Source organism: Chiloscyllium punctatum, chromosome 15, assembly GCF_047496795.1.
Source record: "Chiloscyllium punctatum isolate Juve2018m chromosome 15, sChiPun1.3, whole genome shotgun sequence".
In the NCBI taxonomy this organism is placed as follows: domain Eukaryota; kingdom Metazoa; phylum Chordata; class Chondrichthyes; order Orectolobiformes; family Hemiscylliidae; genus Chiloscyllium; species Chiloscyllium punctatum.
Window position 1 is genome coordinate 87,281,759 of NC_092753.1, and position 24,968 is coordinate 87,306,726.

General features: G+C 42.0%; 1 long non-coding RNA gene across 1 annotated transcript in view; it reads right to left on the bottom strand.

Annotated features, from left to right (window-relative positions):
* Positions 1-6,623: 6,623 nt before the first annotated feature.
* LOC140486492 (uncharacterized) overlaps positions 6,624-24,968 on the bottom strand; it is a 139,198-nt gene continuing 120,853 nt past the window's right edge. The window contains exon 3 of the long non-coding RNA XR_011962591.1: positions 6,624-10,706. This is a non-coding gene — a long non-coding RNA (uncharacterized lncRNA). The remainder of the gene's footprint in view (positions 10,707-24,968) is intronic.

The window sequence follows — 24,968 nt, forward strand, 5'->3', positions numbered from 1 at the left end:
CAAGACAAATTCCCAGCTCGACGAACAGAACCACAACAACGAGCACCCGAGCTACAAATCTTCTACCAAACTTTGAACATAGCTTCCTCTCTGTCTTCGTTTCTCCTTTGCGCAAGAATTGCTACCATCACAGCAAAATCAGTGTAATGGGGACTGATTCAACAAGTTACATCTTAAAATTGAAATCAAAAGCAAATTGCCTTGAACGCTGGACAAATAAGTGCAAGATGGTGGGAACTCAACAGGTCAAGAAGCACAAGAAGCAAAAAAACTTCAATTTGAATGAATCTAAATTTCAGATGAGCCTTCCCCAGTTCTGTGACATTTTGTAATTTGTACATCAAGATGTGACCATTTGGTTTGTAAATCTCTTTTGTTTGTCGCCCATTTACCCGTGTCCAACCCCTTAAGATCTCTGAGCAATATTTTCAGAAAACTATTTTTCCTCAGACTAAAATGTACATGGTTTATGGACTCAAATCATTAACCATTGCTAAGTGCTACATGTATTTCCCCACTGTAGAAATGAGTCCAATGGAAATGTGTGGAGGCAATTTAACGGACTGCACTGATATGAGAACATACTTCTCTAACTAAGGTCATGCACAGAATCTGATCAATGTTATATTGGCCATGGTAAATTCCATCATTGCGAGCTGGTTAGATGGATTAGCCAAGGGATACATAGGTTTATCAGATTAGAGTAGAGCAATAGATCTGGGTGGGATGCTCTTCAGAGGGTCAGTGTGGACTTGATGGGCTGAATGGCCTATTCCATACTGTAGGGATTCTACGATTCTATGGTTAATCTAATGCTGTGGATATTTGCAACACACTAAGCGATGGGAATGTAATTGTGCTTTATTTTTATGGTATCATTTACAACCTCCCAATCCCATCCACAGAAAGCACCACTCATACCATCTCTGCTCACTGACCACCCTTTGTTCACTGACTGAGACTAGCAAACAATTGTGACGGGACAGGTGTTTGTAGGTATGACTATTCTCTCAGTCAGTGTGTGTGGCATTGTAATGGGAAATCTAAGTTGGTCAGAGAAGATATCAAGATTTTAAAAAAGGGACAGAAACTAAATAAAGAAATATTAAAAACAGAGGGTCAATCATGGGATTTAATATTTCTAAAGGCAGGAAATGTGGATTAAATAGTCTACTGATGTCATCATTCCATGGCAGGTTTCAGGACTGTGGGAAGATGACATTTTGTTCCAATTTTGAGCACACACAGTTTTCTATGTTGATGCAGGTGCTCATAGTTCAGACAAGTTGGTGACTATTCTTAACTAAGGTTGGGAATTTGAATATATGGTCCAAAATTCACAGTTTATTGCGATTACAGATGTATGCAAGACTGTCTCAACCATGTCTACTTCCTATTCTGGCTTTGATTCGCACTCTACAACAGTTGTAGCATTCACTACAACTGGAATCTATTCTTTCTCTGTTAATTGTTAGTGAGTGTTCATATCCCACAGAAAACCAAGTATCACTTCCTTCTGTCACTTTTCCCTTACTCCCCTTTCACACATTCTGTCCCAGTTTTCGGGACTGAGATCAAAATTGCCAGAGGTCTGGACAGAGTAGATGGAGAGTAACTGTTTGCACTAGTTGAAGGAGCAGTGACCATCATTGTGAGATGCTTTGCAAAGGAACAACTTATACAATGAAGAAAGCATCTTTTCAGCAGCCAGCGATGAGACGCATTGCCTGAAAGGATGCTGGAGGCAGAATTTTTTTTAAAAGACTGTTGAATAAGCACAGGGAGGGGAGAGAAAGGACAACAAGGCTAGAGTGCTGCACACTAAATTGTTCTTGAACAGAGAAGGCATCATCTTAATGACTCAATCACTTTAGTACTGGAACTGGTATGGTGAATTTTTAAGTGTTTACTTCCAGGTGATGTCTATATTGTAAATCGTCTTAATTCCTTTATACCACCATTTTTTGTATGTATAAAATCACCTATGCCCTGCCTTTTCCTAAATCAATGTTGGCTAATCTTAATAGCAATGAAGCTTTGAACTTTTTAATTAAGCAGAACAAAGCCTATCAACACCAGCTTTCCAACTATTGACATATCCAAACCAAACAAAACTTGACATAAAGTCACATAAGAAGATATTTGAGCAGTTTGCCAAAATTACCGATCATCGCCAACAGTGCATTAAGTGGTCTTGCTCAGGCCTACACTACCTTCCTGATTTCTCCTTATCCTGACTGACCTCCGTCCACCTTCTTCCCAGTGAGTCATCATAGTGCACCTCTTTTAATCATTGCCTTTGTATCTGCCTATAACAAAGAAACATTTAATAAGTCACATCGTGTAATTCTGCCCAATTTTATTTGGCATTGCAGGGGAAAGTTTATGATTATGAGCTGCCAGAGGGAAGACTAGTCTTCTGGTAGTGAGCATCATAAACCTGGATACCTGCTGTTGGCAATCTTTTTGTCCGTTACTTCGGATAATCTGACCTCAATCTGGACTCCAGCATCATTTCTGGTTTTGGCTGAATTACTCCTATAAAGCTGAGCTGTAAGTCCCTGAATGTACTCCTGTATCATGTGTGGTCTTCAGCTTATTTTACCTTCTGTCAACTTTCCATTTCCTTCTCAATTTGCTACGGTTCCGTTGCCTAAGGGAGCCGGAGAGAAATTTTCTTTTCTCTCGATTGGCCGGGGTTTGTGTCTGGTTTCTTGGCTATCCCCGGGGAGTGCATGGCTTCTGGATGGGATAGGTGGGGGGTGTGGGGGGGGGGGGGGAGGTGAATGTGTGTACTGCACTTTACCAGACATGATGCAAGTGGACCAGTAGATCTTTACTCGCCTGTTCAATAAATTGATCCTACCTAAATTGATGAGAGATACTGTTAAATTAATCAACTTTATTGCAGCATAGCCATTCCATAGATAAATTAAGTACTTCTGGATATCAGTTGTCAACCATATTGATGTCTATAATCACCTTGGTCATCCATAAATCTGGAACTTATTGCTATCAAATGACTTCACTGCAAAGATATACTCATGGCTATCTAAGCATTTGTTCAGATTTCTCAAGTTCAATATTTCCTTTATCAAATAGATGCCCTATTGATCCTGAAACTAAGATACTTGTCAACTTGTGGAAATGTTACAACAGTTGTGCATGGTTTTGGTCTCCTTATCTGAGGAAAGATGTACTTACCATGGAGGGGATGCCATGGAGATACACCAGGCTAATCCCTGAGATCGGAGCCGATTACTGCAGGTGCTGGAATCTGCAGTGAAAGCAAAAAATACTGCAGATCTCAACAGCATCCATAAAGAGACAGCAAGCTAACCTTACAAGTCTAAATGACTCTGATGCACTGTCTTAAGAAGAGGGATTGAATGAATTGAACTAATGTTTCAACCAATGAAAGGTGATCTCACTGAAATACAAAATTCTTAGAGAGTGTGTCAGTGTGGATTGGATGATTTCCCTGATGGTGAGTTTAGAACCAGGGACATAACCTCAGGATAAGGGGCAAGCAATTTAAAACAGGGACGAGAAGGACTTTATTTCACTTGGAGCATGGAGACTCTTTGGAAGTCATAACCCTAGAGGACAATGAGATAAATTAATAGATTTCTAGATACTGATGACACCAAAGGATATGGTGATTGGGAAAATAATGTTGAGGCGGATGATCACTCATTATCCAACTGAAATGATGCAGCAAGCTCAATGGGCCAAATGGCCGACTCCTGCTCCTATTTCCTGTGTTACTGTAAGTTCTCTTCTACTCAATCTAAGCTGCATTAATCCTGCAACTAAAAGGAGAAGATTAAGACCCGAATAAACTCAAAATCTCCTTTTCTAAACTTCCATTGGAACCTTTCGTGTTTTGTGATCGGTTTCTGCATTTGACATGTACTCAGTTGTTCTTATCTTCCCTATTATTTTTAAATAATAGTTACTTGAGAATCAAGATAAATGGTTAATTATATGCTACTTGCAGAAATAAACTTAAATTTAAGAACTGTATTCAAAAATTGCTGACTGCGGTATTGATATCTCTCATATTAAAGCTGAAAATGTGTTGCTGGAAAAGTGCAGCAGGTCAGGCAGCAGCCAAGGAGCAGGAGAATCGACGTTTCGGGCATGAGCCCTTCTTCAGGAATGAGGGCTCATGAAGAAGGGCTTATGCCCGAAACGTCAATTCTCCTGCTCCTTGGACGCTGTCTGACCTGCTGCGCTTTTCCAGCAATACATTTTTCAGCTCTGATCTCCAGAATCTGCAGTCCTCACTATCTCTCATATTAAATCCTTGGGTTGCAATGAAAGATACTAGGACTTACAATCAGGTGAGTTTTATACACCAGCTCAGTGCACCTTACAGGTTGCAAGGTATTTTCAGAGACGCAATGTGAAATGTAAATAATGTAGCAGCCTATTTGCACAGAGATGGAGAGATGAGGCATGACATTGAGGTGTTTTCTTTTGGGATTGAATTTGCAATTTGAACTTCATTGTTGATTCAAAAAGTCTTAAATATTGATACTCTTAAATAATGCCAGGAGTGTAGACCAGTCATGCTAGTTTTGGCATAAATACATAACCCCTGTCCAACAATGTTGAGATGTGAAATAGTGGCATTGTGTGTCGCGTAACATAAATGTTAATTTGTTCAAAATTGATCAATATCAGTGACATATTTCACCAGAGCCTTACATATAATTTACAAAGAGGGAGATAATTTGGAATGGTGATTCTTAATTGCAAAGAGAAATTACTAAAGAACAGATTCTAAAATTACAGAACTTTCCTTCATCAATTCTTGCAATAGGTTTTAACATTGGATTGGGTTAAAATCTTCAGTTCCATTGGCAGTTCTGAAGGTGAATGTTAAGTAAGCTAGGTACACAGAGAAAGTGATGATTGGTTAATTCAAGGACTCAGATGACCTCATTGATCCCAGTTGATGGAAGACCAGTTCTAGCCAGGGCCCACTAAAACCTTCTGCCAGAACACTGTCATATTAAATAACTCACACAGCTAAGAAATTGGCGAAAATGTATCCATGGCAGCTCAAAATCTGAGCTCCATTGCAATTTTTATTTTCTTCTGCTCCAGCCAGAACTTGTCAAATTGTTGCCAACTCACTTTTCTCGCGAGCTTCCCTACCCCACCACCCCCATTGAGTTACTTCAGTTCCTGTTTTGAGAGGCCCCAAGGTTTCTTGGAAATGGGACAATGGGCTGAGCATCTGGAAGGATTTCTGTGTGTTTAGCTGCAGGCAGATCTGTTCTGGACCAATTTTGTGCAGCTCTGGCCATCTGTTTCTGTTATGTCTAAGCCTACGCTGGGTTAACACTTGAACTTCAATGCATTCAGTCTTTTTTGCTGGAGATGCAAGGTGGGCGCAGAGGCAATGTTCAACATTACACAGGAAGCAAGCAGCTCCAAAGGTTCAAGAACTTCATTTTTTCCAGATTGGCATTTGTGGGTCAAAGTGTCACAGAAATAGTCTGAGTTCTTGAATGTAGAATTATCAAAGTATTGAACAGTGAACCAAATGACCAAATTTAAATGGGTTTGCTCATTTAAATTCCCACAGGATCACTCTTGTATGGTTTCAGCTTTCATGGCAGACAGGAAGTTACTCAGGATGAGGCAACACCTGTTTTCACATCCTGCTTGGCTCTTGCTCTTCTGCTCTTTTGTTTTTCTGCACAGCCTTGTCCTTCATTTCTCCCCCAGTTCTAGCCTATCTCCAAGCTCTCTAAAAACACCAATGTGAGATCTTTACTCTTCTGAGTGAACAATGTGATCCCAATGATGTTAATACTGGACAATTCAGATCCCAGACTATTGACCTAGTTTGATAAGTCATACTTTGTTTATTCTTGGTTTTGACAAGTTGGTCTGTCACTGAAATCCAAAACATTCAGTGCTGTAGATTTGGGGCTTAAAAATAAAACAAAAGTTTATTGTGCAATAAAAATTCAGATAAAATGGAATAAGGTATATTTATATTCAACACATTTTCAAACTCACTGTAAAATATAATCTCATTAACCTCAATGACACTGCTTTCCAGTTCTTACATGAGAGAGAACTTCCTTCTCTTTCATATCGATAAGATTTAATTTAACAGTGGCTTCAATTACACATATTTAGAATTTGATAATATCTTCCTGGAGTGTTTAAACAACCTAGCTTAGACTTCTCAGTTTCAAATAATCCCTTCAGGATTTTAACCAAACACTTCTGGTCTGGAACTTTAAAAAATCTCCTTAACTGAGATAACTTCCTACTTAACAGTTCTAAGTCTATCATTCTTTCTTAGGAGCAATTGTTTTACATATTCTAAGTGCACTAAGGCTTCTGAATAGTGCCATAAACTGAAACAAAAAAGCTTTTTTTACCCCAAGAGACGGATATTTCCCCATAATGCCTAAAAAAAATCTTCTATCAGAAAGCCTAATGCACTAAATTACTTACTTTATTTGCTTGGAAACTGTTTCAATGTAAGAAAAAGTCCCTATAACTCTGCAGGAAATGTTCCTCTAAAATAATGTTCTAAAATAAATTAACATGGCTACAGAAATATTCACAAGTTAATCATTAAATCCCTTCAGACACACAGAAAACCCATAAACCATTATTTCAAAATTCAAAGATGCAAAAACAATTTATTACAAGATAAGTTACTCGCCTTACATCATAATTGCAACAGGCTTCATTAAACACAAACTGTACAAAAGCCACTCCACAGGGATGTAGAAGTATAGAGGTGCTGTCGCTAGCTGAGTAAATCTAGCACCCTGGCTAAGGTCCTGGGATATCCTAAGATTGAAGCACCACCTTGGAGGTTGTGCAATGGTAAAAGCTAGTCATTGCTAATGATGATCGCAATACTGTTGTCAATTGTAGAAAACATTTATCTGGTTCACTGATGCACTTTTTAGAAAGTTATCCTCCATCGTGACATGCTGGGGCATACTTCATACCCATATGAGCTGACTTTTGACTGAGAAAGCTGATCAGTTCAAAGGCAAGTAGGGATTAATAACAAATGCTGACCTGAACAACAACAAACACATGCAATAAAATGACGAAAAGCACATTGGGAAGAATTATATAAGGGTCTGAGCAATGGGAGCTAGAGACTTGTCACTGAATCTGATGAAAAGTCCGGCAAGGCCCATTTTGGTGTCAAGAGGTAGCACAGTGGCTCAGTAGTTAGCACTGCTACCTCACAGCACCAGGAACCTGAGTTTGATTCTGCCAGTGGGCAACAGTCTGTGTGGAGTTTGCATATTCTCCCAAGTCTGTCTGGGCTTCCACTAGTTGTTCTGGTTTCATCACACAAACCAAAGATTTGCAGGTTAGGTGGATTGCCTGGGCTAAATTGCCCATAGTGTCCAGGGCTGTACAGGCTAGATAAATTAGCCATGGGAAATATCGAGTTAAAGGGATAGGGTAGGGAAATAGGTCTGGATGGGATGCTGTTTGGAGAGTTAGGGTGGACTCGATGGACCACATGTCCTACTTCCATATTGTAGTGGATTCTATGTGTCGAAGAGCATCTTACTCCATTTTTTCTACTTTTGACAGATGGCGAGATTCTAGTTAAGCAGCAATGACTGTTAATGAAGAAGGAATATTGTTTGTTATGTGCCTTGTTAACAAAAATCATCTCACTAACATTCATTTTCCTATCTTAACAAATGTACCAAGACATCTAGGAAACTCAACATGGAGTACCTGGTGAATTCACCACATACTTCAAATGACCCCATGTTGTATCCACAGGCACTAGCCACACACACCTATATCCATGGACATGGGCATCTGATATCTGCCAACCTCTCACAACCATTGTGGCACCACCCTGATACATTTACAGGTCATACAGGAAGCACAGATTTGTACTAGAGGGTGTGCTAGAACTAGCATTGAAAGACTGCAGCTGGGATACTTTGTACAGATAGACAGATACCCATTCATGGATTTACCAGGCTGCATCATGGGACTGTTCACTTGCTCCCTTCGTGCTCACGTCTATATGCATGCTCACAACATCCACGCCATGCCATGTATTTCTGTGACAAAGCAGTTACAGAAGCAGACAGCTGGCCTTGCTGGTCAGCAGTCCTCAGTCAAGGAAATGTGCATCTTGCCGGACTGCACCATGGTAAGTCAATCACATGCTTCTATCACGTGCCAACAGCTTATATGGTAAACACATGGCATGTGCCACAAACAGCAACCATGGGATGGAGTCTCAAGACAGTAGTTTTCGCTAAAGTGTTCACAGACCACTGTTGGTTGAGGAAGGATGCAGGCTAACACACCTATGGGAAGGAACAGCCCCAAGTCAGGGGCCTAGGCACTTCCTGTCTGTGGCAGATTGGTTTCGTCAATCAAGTGGGCATGGTCAGTCTGTGGGATCCACCCAAAGATACGAAGGGGGTGGGGGACACAAGGGGCCGCTTCACTGGCAGGAGAGTTGGAAAGTTATTCTTCGAGAACGGGGCTGCTGGCTGGAGGAATGACAGTGGTGAAGGGGTACCAGTATCCTACATGGGGGAATTTGTGACAAAGCTTTGTTGGGCGGAGGTCACAAAGGCAGCCTTTCGTTTTCCATTTTTAGGCACACTCTGGTTTCGAGGGGGGAGACAATACGTGACCAAATTTGGGATGCGCCAGCAGTTGGCGGGCAACATCGGGCAAGTGCAGGCTCATGTTGGGAGGGGCCTGGGGAAGTGCAAAGCCTGTTAGGTGAAATGGAAAATGCAGCCAGGAAGGGGATTTGGATGTTTCGTGGTTCACAAGTAAGTTAAGGCAGAGGCTGCAAGCCACTGGCTGAGGAATGCTCACTGTCACCTTCCATCATGCTGGAACTTCTCAATAGATCGTAGTGTACTCCTTGGTTGTGCACTTGAAGTGGTGAGAGCCTGCTCAACAGTGGAGCCCATTGACCCCATAGGTTTTGTCAGCTAGGGAGTATGAGGGTTACAGTTAGATGATGGCCCAGTGGTATTCTTGATAGATCATTAATCTAAGGATCCAGATAACGTTTTGGGGACCTGGGCTCAAATCCTACCAGGGCAGATAGTAGAGATTTAATTCAATAATAATCTAGAAATAAAAGTCTCATAATGACCATGAAACTATTGCAGATTATCAGGAAAAAGTCATCTTTCCTTCAGGGACAGAAACTGCCATCCTTACCCGGTCTGGCTTGCGCTTGACCTCAGACCCACAGCAATGTGATTGACTCCTAACTGCCCTCTGAGACAATAAATGATGGCCAAGCCCGCAAATGAATTATTAAAAAAAGCCCTGGGAGGACCTGTGTCTGATCTAGACATTCCAATGTGCCCCTTGGCATAAACTTCCAAGGGTTGGTAGGGGCAAGGGAGGGGAGAGGTGGAGGACCCACCCACCTCTGGAATGTTCTGAGGAGACGTCTGAAGGGGCAACTTGTGTGATTTCCCCTCCAACTGGGTCCCTCCTGGCATGGCCTGTCTCCTGGGCAGGAATGGGCACCTGGAGTGTACACTAGGCTCCCTGTCCCTCTATTACCATGTCTTCGATCTTGGGAACCTCTGGTTCTCTGAAGAAGGGTTATACCCGAAACGTTGACTTCTCCACCATGTGGTGTTGTCAGACCTGATGTGTTCTTCCAGCCTCTTGCTGGTCCATTTTGGATTCCAGCATCTGCAGTTCTTTTTGTCTCTGCCCACTGGTTGGGGCAAGGGTGGATGTGCGTGCCACCCTGTCCAGCCAACCCTGATAGCGCTAGACCTGGTTCTCCCTGTCAGTCTGCAATAGAGTTAGGACAAACCCTAGCCCTAACTCGAATCCTAAACCTAACTCTAATTCTGACTTCAACACTAACCAGTCCATATCGACAGCCAGACGATCTGCACTGCTGCAGTTTCTGAGTGATAAGGATTATTACATCCTAGATATAAAAAAAGAGAGTTGAAGGTGCTGGGAATCAGAAACAAAATCAGGAATTGCTGAGAAAAATCAGCAGGTCTGGCAGTATCTGAGAAGAGAAAGTAGAGTTAACATTTCAGGTCTGATAACCCTTCTTCAAAGGGTGTCTGACTAGAAACATCAACAACTGCCTTCTCTCCACAGATACTGTCAGACCTGATGAGTTTGTCCAGCAATTTCTGATCTCGTTACATCCCAGATGCCTGTCTACTGCCCCAGTCCCTCCCTGTGCATGTGGATGAAACCCCTGATTGTAGACAGCACAGGATCCTCTCGTACCTGGGCCTGAGCTGGTGACTGGCCTCTGACAGTTCCTTGACTGCCGGGGCGTGTGCCCTTCCTTCCACAGCTGCCTACAGAGCTGGCACGGTGAAATGTGTACCGAGACTGTTGATAACTTGTGCTGTCACAAGCATTAACTCTAATGCTACCATGATGAAGGGCTCCTGCCCGACACATCGATTTTCCTGCTCCTCGGATGCTGCCTGGCCTGCTGTGCTTTCCCAGCAACACACTCTTGACTCTGATCACCAGCATCTGCAATCCTCACTTTCGTCTAATATTACCACTGTAGTGTTGATGTTCAAACTGAGTGGTGGTGCAGGAGGAAGCCTTGCTGATGCCTCTTTTAAGGTCTCAGTCTTCTCATCCTCAAAGGCCAAAAAGCTGCTTTTCAGGATAATAATGGTCGACCAAAAGACCTGCAGGTACTGTAAATTGGAGACAAAAATAGAAACAAAATTGAGGAAGGGTCACTCGAACTGAAACCGTTAACTTTGATTTCTTTCCACGGACGCTGCCAGACCTGATGAGCTTTTCCAGCAATTTCTATTTTTGTTACCATAAAGGTGGTAGCCATGTTGCTAAGCAAAAGTGAGAGGAGGTGCCAGTGATTTGAAAAAGAAGGAGGCAAACAGCAGGGGGTTAATCTGAGAGTTGCTTTGGAAATTCCTTTAAAAAGCTCAACACAACATGGATTTAGCCAAAAACAAATATGATTCAGCCTATCGTCAGTTCCACGTGCTCTAATGTTGACATTAGCTCTTTCTTTACATTCTCAGTTTAGATTTAGAGGACAGATATAATTTCAGGGAGCACCAAAAGGCCATGTCAACTGCCTACGCTCACACAAATGTTCTTCCTTTCACAGAACATCTGCAAGAAGTTGCATTCCTGCAAAGAATAGAACATTATAGCAGAAAGAAAGGGGCAAACCTGTATTTTCCACACATTGAAGTAACTTTTTTCAAAACAAAGCACAATTTTAATAAAACCATAGAGCACTCAGCCCACCATATATGTTCCGGCTCTTTGAAGGAGTATTCCAATTAGCCCAACACCTTTGCTCTTTACCCAAGGGCCTGCAATTTTTTTTTTTGCTTTTCAGGTATATACCCAATTTCCTTGTGAAAGTTACTTGGCATCTTTAACCACCCCTTTGGGCCATACATTCCAGATCACAACTCGTAATGCATCAGAACATTTCCTCCCTGGTGCTTTTTTAAACGTTTTGGTTAGATTTAAGATTTTGGCATCAAGCTTTGGCACTTGGGGATGAGTTTTAGTACCACCCAATGATTAGACACACACACACACACACACACACAAACACACACACACAAACACCAACACTCTCTCTCACACACAGACAACCACACTTTCTGTCTCTCTCTCACACACACAAACACTCCAACTCCATTAGCATTGAAAACATAAAACTATAAATATTACAGGATCCAATCTAGATCAGTACGCCAGAAGAAAGATAAGAATTCTATAAATGAAGCCTTTCCTAATACCATTTCTGGGTCTGATCTTCATTTTGAGTATTATCTATGTTTCCTTTTTTAGGGCTGCTATGTATTTCCAGCCTATTCAGATTTTATTTCAGATTTACGGGATCTGTCTGCACAATATGTGCTGCTTTTAAATCTGTAACTCATTATTGCTGTCTCACGCATATGGAATGCAGTTTTTGTTCCATCCGCACCAGCCTGTAGGGTGAGGCTAGAGACACAGTCGAAGAAGGAGAAAGAAATAACTCACATTTATATAGCACCGCACACCATCTCAGGATGGCGCTATATTCTTTGTAACCAATGAAGGCTTTTTGAAATGGTGTCACTGCCCTAATGTAGAAAACAAATGAGCTCATTCCAAACTGCAAGGTCCCCCAAACAGCAGAGTTACAATGATTGGATAAGCTTATTAATGGAAAGCAAAACTCCAAATTTGCTGTGGTTTTAGACAGGATATGCCATATCTTTAGGCTCTCATGTGAGGAGGGATGAACTGGCTCTTCCTCTTTATCCCCCCACCCCACTCCTTGCTTTAATTAGTATGCAACAAGATTAATGCAAAACCTGACCCCTTCCCTTGTTCCAGACCCAAATCAAGTAATGTTTTAGAAAGAACCGTTTTTAGCCAGGGCTTCTTGAGTTAATATAGAGTGAGCTTTTTAAATTACTAACCACTAAATAAATTAGTTATACAATATACATACATAAAGATTAGGAAACGAGAGGAAAGTTTCAAAAGGATAAAAGGCAAAAATAAGATACAGTTGAATGTTATGGCTATTGTGGTGGAGCTTATTGGTTTGATATTGATTGTTAAATAGCTGGGATCATGATCCTTGGTTTTGCGGATTAGTTGAGATTCTATACTTCGCGTTCCTTTCAAGTGTGATTGAGCTCTAGCATTTAGCGTGAGAATGTTTTGGTTCTGTTTCCTTTTGCACCATTCGGAGTGAGAGGATTTTCCTTTATCTGCAATGCAGGGATGGCTTTTGGCAGGGATGGGGTGGGGGCGGGAGTAGTTCTTCGACTGTGACCTTTATAGTACGTTGACACTCAAACTCAGGCTGGTACTCACAAAAAGTATTCAGTCCCACAAGCACAGTCCAGTTGAATTGAAACTGACTTTTTAATTTCTGTCCAACTCCTCTTCAAAAGAAAAAACATAAAATGTGCTCTATGTTTTGGGAAGTATTCCACAGGGGATGGCTTGTTACAGATCAGGGATTAATCAGTTCCTTGTTAGTCTTTCTAAGTCACAAGAGATCACTATGTTTTAACTTGCCTCCTCTTCCCCTCCTTCTTTGAAGGGCCATTGCTTGAGTTCTTTTCATATTGATAAGTGTGACTCTCTTTCGAGACACTCACTTAACTTACATCTACGGTAAATCATTGGCTGAATCAACCCTTTTAATAACAACATGTTTTTGAGTTACAAACAAAAAATGCTTGCAGCACTTCGAATGTTTTCACCTGTTGACTTAACAAAAAGGACATGACATCAGCATATTACATGGGAAGAAGCAATTACATTTTGTTTTCATTTCAGAAATGGACAGCACTGTTTCATGGATACATGTGTGTGGCATATTAATACAAATAAAGTCAACATAAAAATTATTGCTTTTTTTTCATTTCAAATTCCAAAAGAAATTTGGATTACAATCCAAATATTAAAATCGTTTGCAAAGAGCAACTGGCAAGCACTGACTAAATTGTTCAGTTGAACTACAGAAGCACAGAAAATCGTAATACAGATGGATCATGTTGGAAAATAAACGTTCTCTGGCTTAATCCCACTTTTCAGCTTACTTTTGATTATGGATGTTCATGCTACCTCAAGTCTATATTCAAATATATTTCAAATGCAATGAAGGTTCCTGCCTCAACCACTTATTTAAGTGGCGATTCAAGTAGTGGATGAAAAATATTCTCCTCAGCTACCTTATAATCCTTTTATGAATTACTTTGAATTTATGGCTGCCCCCAATATTTATTGACCTCTTTCCTAACTTACTTAGATCTCTCATAATGTCACACATTTCCATTAAATGTCTCCTCAGTCTTTTTTTCATAACGGAAATCTTTAAGAGCAACTTCAAAAATGCCAAATCCTTCCATATTTTGCTATGTTTATGGTCCCATGTTAACTGACATTGTTAATGATTCTCTCGTGTCTCTCACTCTGCCCCCATATACTTCATTGCTGGCGCCATTACCATCACCATCTCCCCAAAGCCATCCTGGACTCATGACCTCCCAAATTACCATCCTATCATCAATATCCCTTTCCTCTCCAAAGTCCTTGTACAAGGTAACCCTTTCTCAGCCAATGCTTATCCTCCCAGAGCTCTATGTTTGAATTCCTCCAATCAGGTTTCCATCCTGTCACATCACTGAAACAGTTCTTATCAAAGGCCCATGTGATTGTTTTAAGATAAAGTCTCCACTTCATATCTCTCATTGACATTTTGTCTTTATTGTTTATGGGATGTAATGTCACTGGCAAGTCCAGTATTTTTTGCCCATCCCCAATTTCCCTGGTGCTGAGCTGCCTTCTTGACCCCCAGGGAGTAGGGACCTGCAATGGTGTTAGGTTTTTCGATGCCCAACCTTTTTGGTACTTTTAGCAAGATAGGAAGCTTAATAAGGCAAGTTGGGACATTAACAAGGCATTTACCAAGCAATAATCCCCCTTCATTGGCAACTTGTCAGTGCTTAGCCATGAAATCCCTTTGTTGCTTGTCAAAAGTATAAAAGGTGAGGTATCTTAACCTCTGGACCAGAAAACCTGGGTTCAAGTCTCTCCTGCTCCAAACGTATGTACTACGATCTCTGGATGGGTTGATTAGCAAACATTTGAAATGTGATGCAAGGTGCTCCAGGCATTGAGATTGGTCTTGCCATACTCCTGATCTGAGTCAACCACACATCTCACCATAGCCCCTTCACTCAGATCCCTGTGAGGAAACATAGAGGACTGACAAGAATGCCGAACCCACTACCACTTGGACATGCACCGTTTGTAGCAAACTTCTTCTGTGCTATGTACCATATGTAATCCTATTTAATAAAATCTGTAAATTGCGCCTTTATATCTTCTCACCAGACAGTGGTTTAACAGTTAAATGACTGGATTAGTTAGCTTGAGCTTCAGGCTCAATGTTCCATCATCAACAGCTGGCATCAGGTAAATGTAGTTAATTTATAAGTTGGGAATTAGGAGAGATGATGGCCTAGTGGTATTATCACTAGACTCTTAAACCAGAGACCCAGTTAATATCCTGGGGACCTAGGTTCCAATCCTGCCATAGCATAATTTAAATTCTATTGAAATCTGGAATTAGGAGTCTAGCGATTGATATAACTGAGTGTGTTGCTAGGCCATCTCAGAGGGCAGCTAAGAGTCAACCATATTGCTGTGGCTCTGGAATCACATGTAGGCCAGACCACGTATGGATGGCAGAATTCCTTTCCCAAAGGACATTAATGAAGCAGATAGGTTTTTCTGACAACTGACAATGGTTTCATGGTCATCAGTCAACTCTTAATTCCAGATATTTTTTAACTGAATTCAAATTCGACCATCTGCTGTGGCGGGATTCGAACCCAAGTCCCCAGAACATTGTTGGGTTTCTAGATGAACAGTCGAGCAAAAACACCATTCGGCCATCGCCTCCCCCGGCAAAACTGAAATCAATGGGCATCGGGGGCAAACACTCCGCTGGTTAGAGTCTTACTTGGCACAATGGAAGATAGATGTAGTTGTGAAGGGTCAGTCATCTCAGCTCCAGGGCGTCTCTGCAGGAGTCTCTCAGTTTAGTGTCTGAGGCCCAACCATCTTCAGTTACTTCATCAATGACCTTCCCTCTGTTACAAGGTCAGAAATGGGGATGTTTACCGATGATTGCACAGTGTTCAGCACCATTTGTGACTCCTCAGATACTGATGCAGTTCATGCTCAAATGCAACAGGATCTGGACAACATCCAGGCATGGGCCAACAAGTGGCAAGTAACATTCGCGCCACACAAATGCCAGACAACGACCATCATCAATAAGAGACACTCTAACTATCGCCCCTTGACATTCAACGGTATTCCCATCACTGAATCCCCCACTGTCAACATCCTTGGGGTTCCAATGACCAGAAACTCAACTGGATTCACCACATAAACACAATAGCTACAAGAGCACATCAGAGACTAGGGATTCTGCAGCGAGTACACAGAGAGTGGTAAGGGCATGGAATGCCCTACCTGCTAATGTAGTTAACTCAGCCACATTAGGGAGATTTAAACAATCCTTAGATAAGCACATGGATGATTTTGGGATAGTGTAGGGGGCGAGCTGAGAATAGTTCACAGGTCAGCGCAACATTGAGGGCTGAAGGGCCTGTTCTGTGCTGTATTGTTCTATGTTCTATGATCTATGAGTAACTCATCTCCTTACACCCCAAAGTCTATCCACCATCTACAAGGCACAAGTCAGGAGTGTGATGGAATACCCCACTTGCCTGGATGGGTGCAGCTCCAACAACATTCAAGAAGCTTGACACCACTCAGGGCAAAGCAACCCGCTTGATTGGCATCACGTCAACAAACTTTCAATCCCTCCACCACCAGCTCTCAGCAGCAGCAGTTTGTATTATCTACAAAATGCACTGTAGAAATTCACCAAAGATCCTCAGACAGCACCTTGCAAATACATGACCACTTCTCCTTAGAAGGACGAGGGCAGCAGGTATTTTGAAATATCACCACCTGCAAGTTCCCCTCCAAGCCACTCACCACCCTGACTTGGAAACATACTGCTGTTCCTTCACAGTCGTTGGGTCAAAATCCTGGAAATCCCTCCCTACCGGCAATGTGGGTCAACCCACAGCAAGTGGACTGCAGTGATTCAAGAAGGCAGCTCACCACCACTTTCTCAAAGGCAAATAGGGATGGCCCAGCCAGTGATGCCCAAATCCCACAAAAGAATAAAAGGTCTAACAAAGCCCATCCATTGTCAGAAAAAACCCCCTGTCTTTCTCAGATATCCTTTCAGGGAGGTAGTATCTATCCTTACCGGGTCAGGCCTATATGTGATTCCAGACCCTTAACTGGTTGACATTTAAATGTCCTCTGGGAAATTAGGAATGGGCAATAAATGCTGGCTTAGTCAATGACACCCTCATCTCATGAATTAATAAAAAAGTGAAATTCAGATTCAGTGATCATGCCATGAAATTATGATCAATTGTTATGAAACATAGAAGATAGGAGCAGGGGTAGGCCATTCAGCCCTTCAAGCCTGCTCTGCCACTCAATGTGATCATGGCTGACCATCCAACTCAGTAACCTGTTTTCACTCTCTTCCCATGCCTGCTTCGCTGGAGAACTACATCCAATTCCTCCTTGAAAACATTGAATACCCATTTGGGTCACTGATGCCCTTTAGCAAAGGAGATCTGTCTCCTTACCGGGTCTGGTCTATTTGTTACTTCAAATGTTACCACAACAATGTGGTTGATTTGTAAATGCCTTCTGGTTGGTTTAGCAAGACACTTAAATCACAAGCAATTAGAATGGATGAAAAAGAAAATACATTGAATGGTATTTTGAACCTGTTTGATTCATTGTCCTCAGCAAGTTTGTGATTTCCCTTCATCCCAATCTTAATCTGGGTGTCCCTGGCAAAGAAATCAATTTTATTAAAAGTCTTCTTTGGGTATTCTAGAGGACTAACAACAACAAGTTCAAATCAATTTCTTGGCCCCATTGAGAGGATGTACAAATTAGTGTTGAACCTTTGCATGTGCTATTATCAGGATCAACAATTATGAAGAAAGTTTGGACAAGATATGCATCTATTAAATGCAATATTTTCATTTCAGTGTTGTTTGCCCGAAACAAAGTTTAAAGACTAAAACAGAGACCAGATGGCTTCCAGCACAGCAAGGCTTTGCCAACTAAAAATAAAGTTCCTTTCTGATTCATTTCAGTGCTTGTGATATACCACAGCTGGAGGACGTACTGCAGATGTTTATATCTCCCCAAATACCAGAAGAGTGAGGATGGTTGATTGTTGCAATGTTTAGTAGACAACGGACATGTAATTAAAGTGTAATCTTACAATAAACCAAACACTTGTTGAGCATGTAACAAAAAAGGAGAGTACTTCAGGTATTAAATCGACTAAATCTAATCAATCATTAGCACACATGTTCCACCAACATTGTGATTTTGCATCTATCTGAATGCTGGCAGTTAGTTATTTTCAGGCTCTCAGATGGGCCAGTCCCTTCGTGGTTGAGGAAGTTGTCAAGCCACTTCTAGAGTTATTTTGGGAGTCTGCAGAACGCTTTACAAATGGAAAGACAGAACTTCCAAATTCATTGTCAAGGTGTCTCCTAGAGCTTGCAGTCAAATCATTACCCTTGACAAGCAAGGTCAGAAGTCACACAACGCCAGGTTATAATCCAACAGGTTTATTTGAAATCACAAGCTTTTGGAGCACTCCTCCTTTGTCAGGTAAAGTGACGAGAAGCACACAGGCACAGAATTTATAATCAGAGAGATCAAAAGATCAGAAAAATGGTGGGAGTCGACAGGCTGAATAATAAACCTCTGCAGGTGATCAAGAGAGTCAGACAGTGTGAGGAAAGTCAAGAGTGTGGTGCTGGAAAAGCGCTGCAGGTCAGGCAGAAGTAGGAAAATTGACATTCCAGGCAAAAGACCTTTTGCCCGAAACATCGATTTTCCTGCTCCTCGGATGCTCCCTGACCCACTGTGCTTTTTCAGCACCACACTCTTGACTCTAATCTCCAGCATCTGCAGTACTCACTTTTGCCTAGTGCGAGTAAAGTGTCAACAGCTGAGTAGCAAGTGATCACCATCACCAACATTTTGATAACTTATTATGATCTCTCTACCTTAATTAGTTTGTACAGTTTTGCATTACTTGCTACTTTGGTTAGAACCTCGGTATGTAACGTTTATACCGATCATGTCAATCCAGTCATTTGGCTTCCCTCCAGTATCACCTCATTTTTAATTTTAAGTAAGTATCTCTCTGCCTCAATTAATTGATTTATAGGTCATCTCTCCACTTGCTATTCAGCTGTTGATACTTTCATATTGTTAATATTGTAGAATTTTACCTTAACTTTTAAAATGATGCAGTTCATTTTAAAATTTAGATCTTAAATCTGAAGAAAGACAACCAAAGTAAAAGTCACCATCATCCCAGAGGGCTGCTCGTTCATTAGAGAGAGATAATTGGCAGTGAATTTAAGTTAATGGTCACTAGACCCCAGGTGAGGTTGAAAAGGTAGGATCTTTAGGACGATCTCATAATAAGAATTGAACCCACACTGTTGGCATCACTCTGCATTACAAACCAATCAACTGATCTAACTGACCACTCAACTCTGGAAGGTTCGAGGAATAAGTTGGTTCTGATGAATTAGCAAAGTATTAAACTAAATGGTTTGATGTAGCAAAAGCTAGAAGTATTCTAGAAGTATAATGGCTTAAAGAAATATCATATTACATTCATCAAATATACATCCTTCTCTATGAGAGAAATCTTAATACAAAAGGTGAATCCACGATGCCTAACGAAAAGAAAAGAAAGAATTTATTGGGCGGTTAGAAAAAGTGATATATCTGAGGATTGGGAATTCAACAAATAATGACCAAGAAATCCCAGTACCTACTAAAGTATATGTAATGTGTCTTAATGACTACCTCCCTGTGGCTCTGACCTCCATAAGCATGAAGTGCTTCAAGAGGCTGGTGACGGCCCACATCAACTCCAGTCTCCCAGGCTGCCTCGATCCCTGCAGTTTGCCTACCAATGTAACAGGTCCACAGCGGATGTCATATCCCTAGCCTTGCGCTCATCCCTGGAACATCTGAACAACAAGGACACCTACATCAGATTCCTGTTCATCAACTGAAGCTCTGCCTTCAACACCAGTATCCCCTCCAGACTGATCTCAAAACTCTGTGACCTTGGTCTTGCCTATGCCCTCTGCAACTGGATCCTCGGCTTTCTGACCCACAGACAGCAATCAGTGAAGATAGGCAGCTGCACCTTCTCCACAATAACACCCAACACTGGAGCCTCCCAGGGATGTGTTCTCAGCCCCCTACTGTACTCCCTGTATACTCACGACTGTGTTGCCAAATTTGGAATGAACACCATCTACAGGTTTACTGACGACACCGCTGTCGTAGGATGAATATCTAACAATGATGAGTCAGAATACAGAAGGGAGATTGAGGGCTTGGTGTCATGCTGCATTGAGAACAACCTCTCTCTGAATGTCGGCAAAACTAAAGAACTGTTCATTGACTTCAGAAAGAAAGGACATCACACCCCCATCTGTATCAGGTTGAGAAGGTTACTGACAACCTGTCTTGGACTTCCCATGTAGATGCAGTGCTCAAGAAGGCACAATAACACCTTTTCTTCCTCAGGCGGCTCAGAAAATTTGCCCTGTCCATAAGGACCCTCACCAATGTCTACAGATGCACCATTAAAAGCATTCCATCCAGATGCATGATGGCCTGGTATGGCAACTGCTCTGACTAAAGACCCTAAGAAACTACAGAAGGTTGTGTGCACAGCCCAGACCATCACAGACCAGAAGTCAACCCCCCATCCATGGACTCCATTTAAACTGCCTGTTGCCGTGGAAAGGCTGCCAACGTCATCAAAGACTCATCACATCCTGGTAATGCTCTCCAACAACCTTTTCCATCAGGCAGAAGATGCAGAAGTTTGAACACACACCAGCACATTCAAGAACAGCTTCTTCCCTGCCGTTATAGATGAGTAGACTCTCTAACTTCAACTGTTGATTTTGCCTAGAGCAGGGCCTGTGCAAGGAAACTTGTATGTCTCTGCCTAGTTTTTCTTCCACCCTATGATCTGAATGCCCTCGCTTACCATGCCTGTATTGATCATAAACAAAACTTTTCAGCGCACTTAGGTACAAGTGACAACAAATCAATTAAATCAAACCAAATCAAAATGAACAAAGGAAAAGGAAAGAGAATATAAATATAAGCTAGCAAGAAATGTAAAGGCAAACTGTAAAATCTTCTTCATTTATGTGAAAGGAAATTATTAACAAGGATAAATGTATGTCCATGAACAGGCAGAAACAGGAGAATTTATAGCAGAGAACAGAGAAAGTGGAGAAACTGAACAATTACAGTGTCTGTCTCTATGGAGGAAGACACAGAAAATATCCTGGAAAAAAATACTAGAGAACCAAGGGACTTGCATCAATGAGGAAGCTGTTGGTATTAATAACGAGATAGTGTTAAAAAAATGACAGGATTGAGATTTGATAATTCCCAGGTGGCCATGGAGATAATTAAGACATTGGTGGTTACACTGTAAAATTCAATATATACTGGGAATTTTCCTGTAGACTAGAAAGTAACAAATGTAACCTAACCTTACTTGAGCCAGTGAATGTGGTGCATTAGGATTTTCAGAGTATTTTTGATAAGTTCACACACAGATGATTAGTAAAGAAAATTAGATCAAATGGGATTGGGAATAATATACCAGATTACGGATTAAGAAGTGGTTTACAGACAGAACAGAGAAAGTCAGAATAAACGGGATGACAGGCTGTTACTAATGAAGTACCACAAGGGGATCAACACTACAGCTTCAGCTGCTCACAACCTAAATAACTGAGTTGGATGTGGGGACTCAGTGTAATATTTTCCACATTTGATACAAAGCTGGGTGGAAGCGTTAGTTGTGAAGAGAATGCAAGGAGGCTTCAAGAAGATTTGGACAGGCTAAACAAATAGGTAAGAAAATGGTTGATGGAATTCAATGTGAATAAGTATAAATTTATCCACTTTGGATAGAGAAAAGAATGGTTGAATCTTGCATTTGTTTTTGGCTACGGGTGAATCGAGTAGAGTTTTTAGGAGGTATTTTCACCTCAGGGCGCAGTGAGAATTTCAGCTGTATCTTATCGAACATACAGTAACTACTTACCCCACCCCTACAGCAATTTCAAGCTCCATCTTACCTTTTACTCATCCCAGAATAACTTGCCATTCACTAAACATCTGCCAAAAGACTGGCATCCATGTTACATTTAAAAGTCTGCAGGGCAGCCTCAAGAGAACTTACATTTTGAAAGCTGCCTGGTCTTTCCCTGGCCTCTGCATCCTGAAGTGTTGATGTGAATGAGATGGTCAGCCATGTCTGTTGGGGGAGGTGGGAGGGTGACCCCGACATCCAGATGCTCCTCCTGATCACCTGTGTATCCTATGGGCTGTACACTTGCTGAGGTCCCCATCCAAACTGCTCACATTGACACCTGCTCTCCCCCCATTCCATGCTCTGCAGGCCCTGGCTTCTGAGGTGATTAGAGTGGTGCTGGAAAAGCACAGCAAGTCAGGCAGCATCTGAGGAGCAGGACAGGTGGATTGTCCACTGTTGCCCCTCCTTGAAGCCAGAATGCTTCTGACCATGGATGACAACCCCTCTTGCATGACCCCCTCCATTCAAGGCATCACATTACCATCTCCCTCCCATTGCAGACAGTGTTAACCTGCTCTTCAGAATTATCTTCTCTGCTTTCCTCCCCCAGCCCACAGCCTGAAACCCTGACAAATGGGTGACTGAGCTTCTCCCCCCAGAAACATGGACCACATGGTTCTGAGCTTCTCCCCTCCCCCCAAGCTCCATGGAAACAAACCCCATGTAACACATCCATTCCCACCTCACCCCCCCAACCCCGCAACACCCCTGTTCCTTTTATGTTCATTTTTATGGGATGACTTTGAGCTACCTAACTGGACAACCCCAGAGGAGAAGACCCCAGGTCCCTGAATGATGGCTGTATAACCTAACCAAACGTTAGTTCTACTCCCGAACTAACTGTGAACTACTCCCTGCACTACAGAGGCATGGACCCCTTGACCAAGAGCACCCAGGCCAGATGCCTGACCCTGGCCAATTCCCTGCACTGGTATTGGAGTCTTCCCTTGATTGACTGTGCCAGGACCCCTGACTGACTGGTGCCTCCATGGACACCGGTAAGGACTACTACCTTCAGACTTTGAGGTATGTCTGCTTGCTTGTTGCACAAGCTGTGTGCTTGTAACATAAGCTGCTGGCATACGGTTTGAGTTTGATGTACCACTGTGCCATACAGCAAGATGGATGCCCCTTACACTAAGCACTGTTGATCAGCAAGTCGAGCTGCTTTTTTGTGTGAATGCATTAATTGGCACAGCAAAGCATGGCAAGGCATGGATGTCATAAGCTTGCAGGTGGGTGCTAACTTAGCAATGGTCCAGAGAGCAAGCGAGCACCACTAAGATATTCAGCTAAGGTCCAATTTCTGAGTGGGGTGCCTATCCCTGCAATCAAAGTGTTCCTGCGGCAGCTGGTATACCTTATAATGCAGATCGGTCCTTCCTGAGAGGTCTACAACTGGATCGGAGAGGATCTATGATGGTTGTGAGAGATTAACCAGACATTAACTTCCATTGATGAGGGGTGTGTGTGGCTGGATTACAGTTGGAGGTTGAGCAACAATGAGGCTCCTCACAGCCAATGGAGAACTGAAGTTTCCAGGTACCCGTTCTGACCTCCATGTTGAAATGTCTCGGCCACTCGCCTATTGTTCAGATAGGAAGCTGGATATCAATGAGACATGCTGAGCTGATATAAGGCATTTAACACAGAAACATTTAAACTAGAAGCGCAAGTAGGCCCTGATGGAATGCTACCCCAGGACGCTAAAAGAGATAGCAGGAGAAATAGCAAATACGCTTGTGCTAATTTTACAAAATTCACTGGACTCTGAGGCAGTTCCAGCGGATTGGAAAACAGCAAATGTGCTGCCACTGTTTAAAAAGGGCAGTGGACAAAAGATGGGAAATTATTGACTGGTTAGCTTAACCTTTATAGTGGGTAAGATGATTCAGTCAGTTATCAAGGAAGAAAAAGCAATGCATCGATGATAGAAATTGTCCCATTAGACAGACACAGCATGGGTTCATGAAGGCCAGGTCATGCTGAACTAATCTACTGGAAATCTAAGAAGGCATTATGAGCAAGTGGACAAAGGGAATGCGATGCATCTGGATTTCTAAAAGGGCTTCGACAAGGTGCCGCACAAGAGGCTGCGGCATAAGATAACGATGCATGGCGTTATGGGTAAAAATTTAGTGTGGATAGAGGATTGGTTGACTAACAGAAAGCAAAGAGTGGAGATAAATGGGTGCTATTCTGGTTGGTGATCAGTGACTAGTGGTGTGCCTCAGGGATCAGTGTTGGACGACAATTATTCACAATTTACATAGAAGATTTGAATTGAATTGAATTAAATTTATTGTCGCGTGTACCGAGGCACAGTGAAAAGTTTTGTCTTGTGAGCAATACAGGCAGATGACAGAGTTAAAGAGCATAGATAGTAAATAATAGGTAAACAGTGGCAAAAACCAAAACACAGGTACAAGCGAATGTTAAGAGTTTTGTCAGTCCATTCACTATTCTAACAACAGTAGGGTAGAAACTGTTTTGAAACTGGCTTTGGATTTGGATTTGGGGACCATGTGTATTGTATCAAAGTTTGCAGATGACACTAAGATGAGTGGCAGAGCAAAGTGTGCAGAGGACTGTGAAACTTTGCAGAGGAACATAGATACTTTGAGTGAGTGGGCAAAGGTCTGGCAGATGGAATACAATGTTAATAAGTGCAAAGTCATCCATTTTGGTCGGAGTAACAGTAAAAAGGATTATTACTTGAATGGTGAAAAATTGCAGCACTCTGCTATGCAAAGTGACCTGGGTGTCCTTGTACGTGAATCACAGAAGGTTGGTCTGCAAGTACAACAGGTAATTGGGAAGGCAAATGGAATTTTGTCCTTCATTGCTAAAGGGATTGAGGTTAAAAGCAGGGAGGTTATGTTGCAGCTGTACAGGGTGCTGGTGAGGCCACACCTGGAGTACTGCGTGCAGTTTTGGTCTCCTTACTTAAGGAAGGAAGGATGTACTGGCACTGGAGGGGGTGCAGAGGAGGTTCACTAGGTTGATTCCAGAGTTGAGGGGGGTGGTTTATGAGGAGAGATTGAGTAGATTGGGATTATATTCATTGGAATTTAGAAGAATGAGGGGAGATCTGATAGAAACATACAAA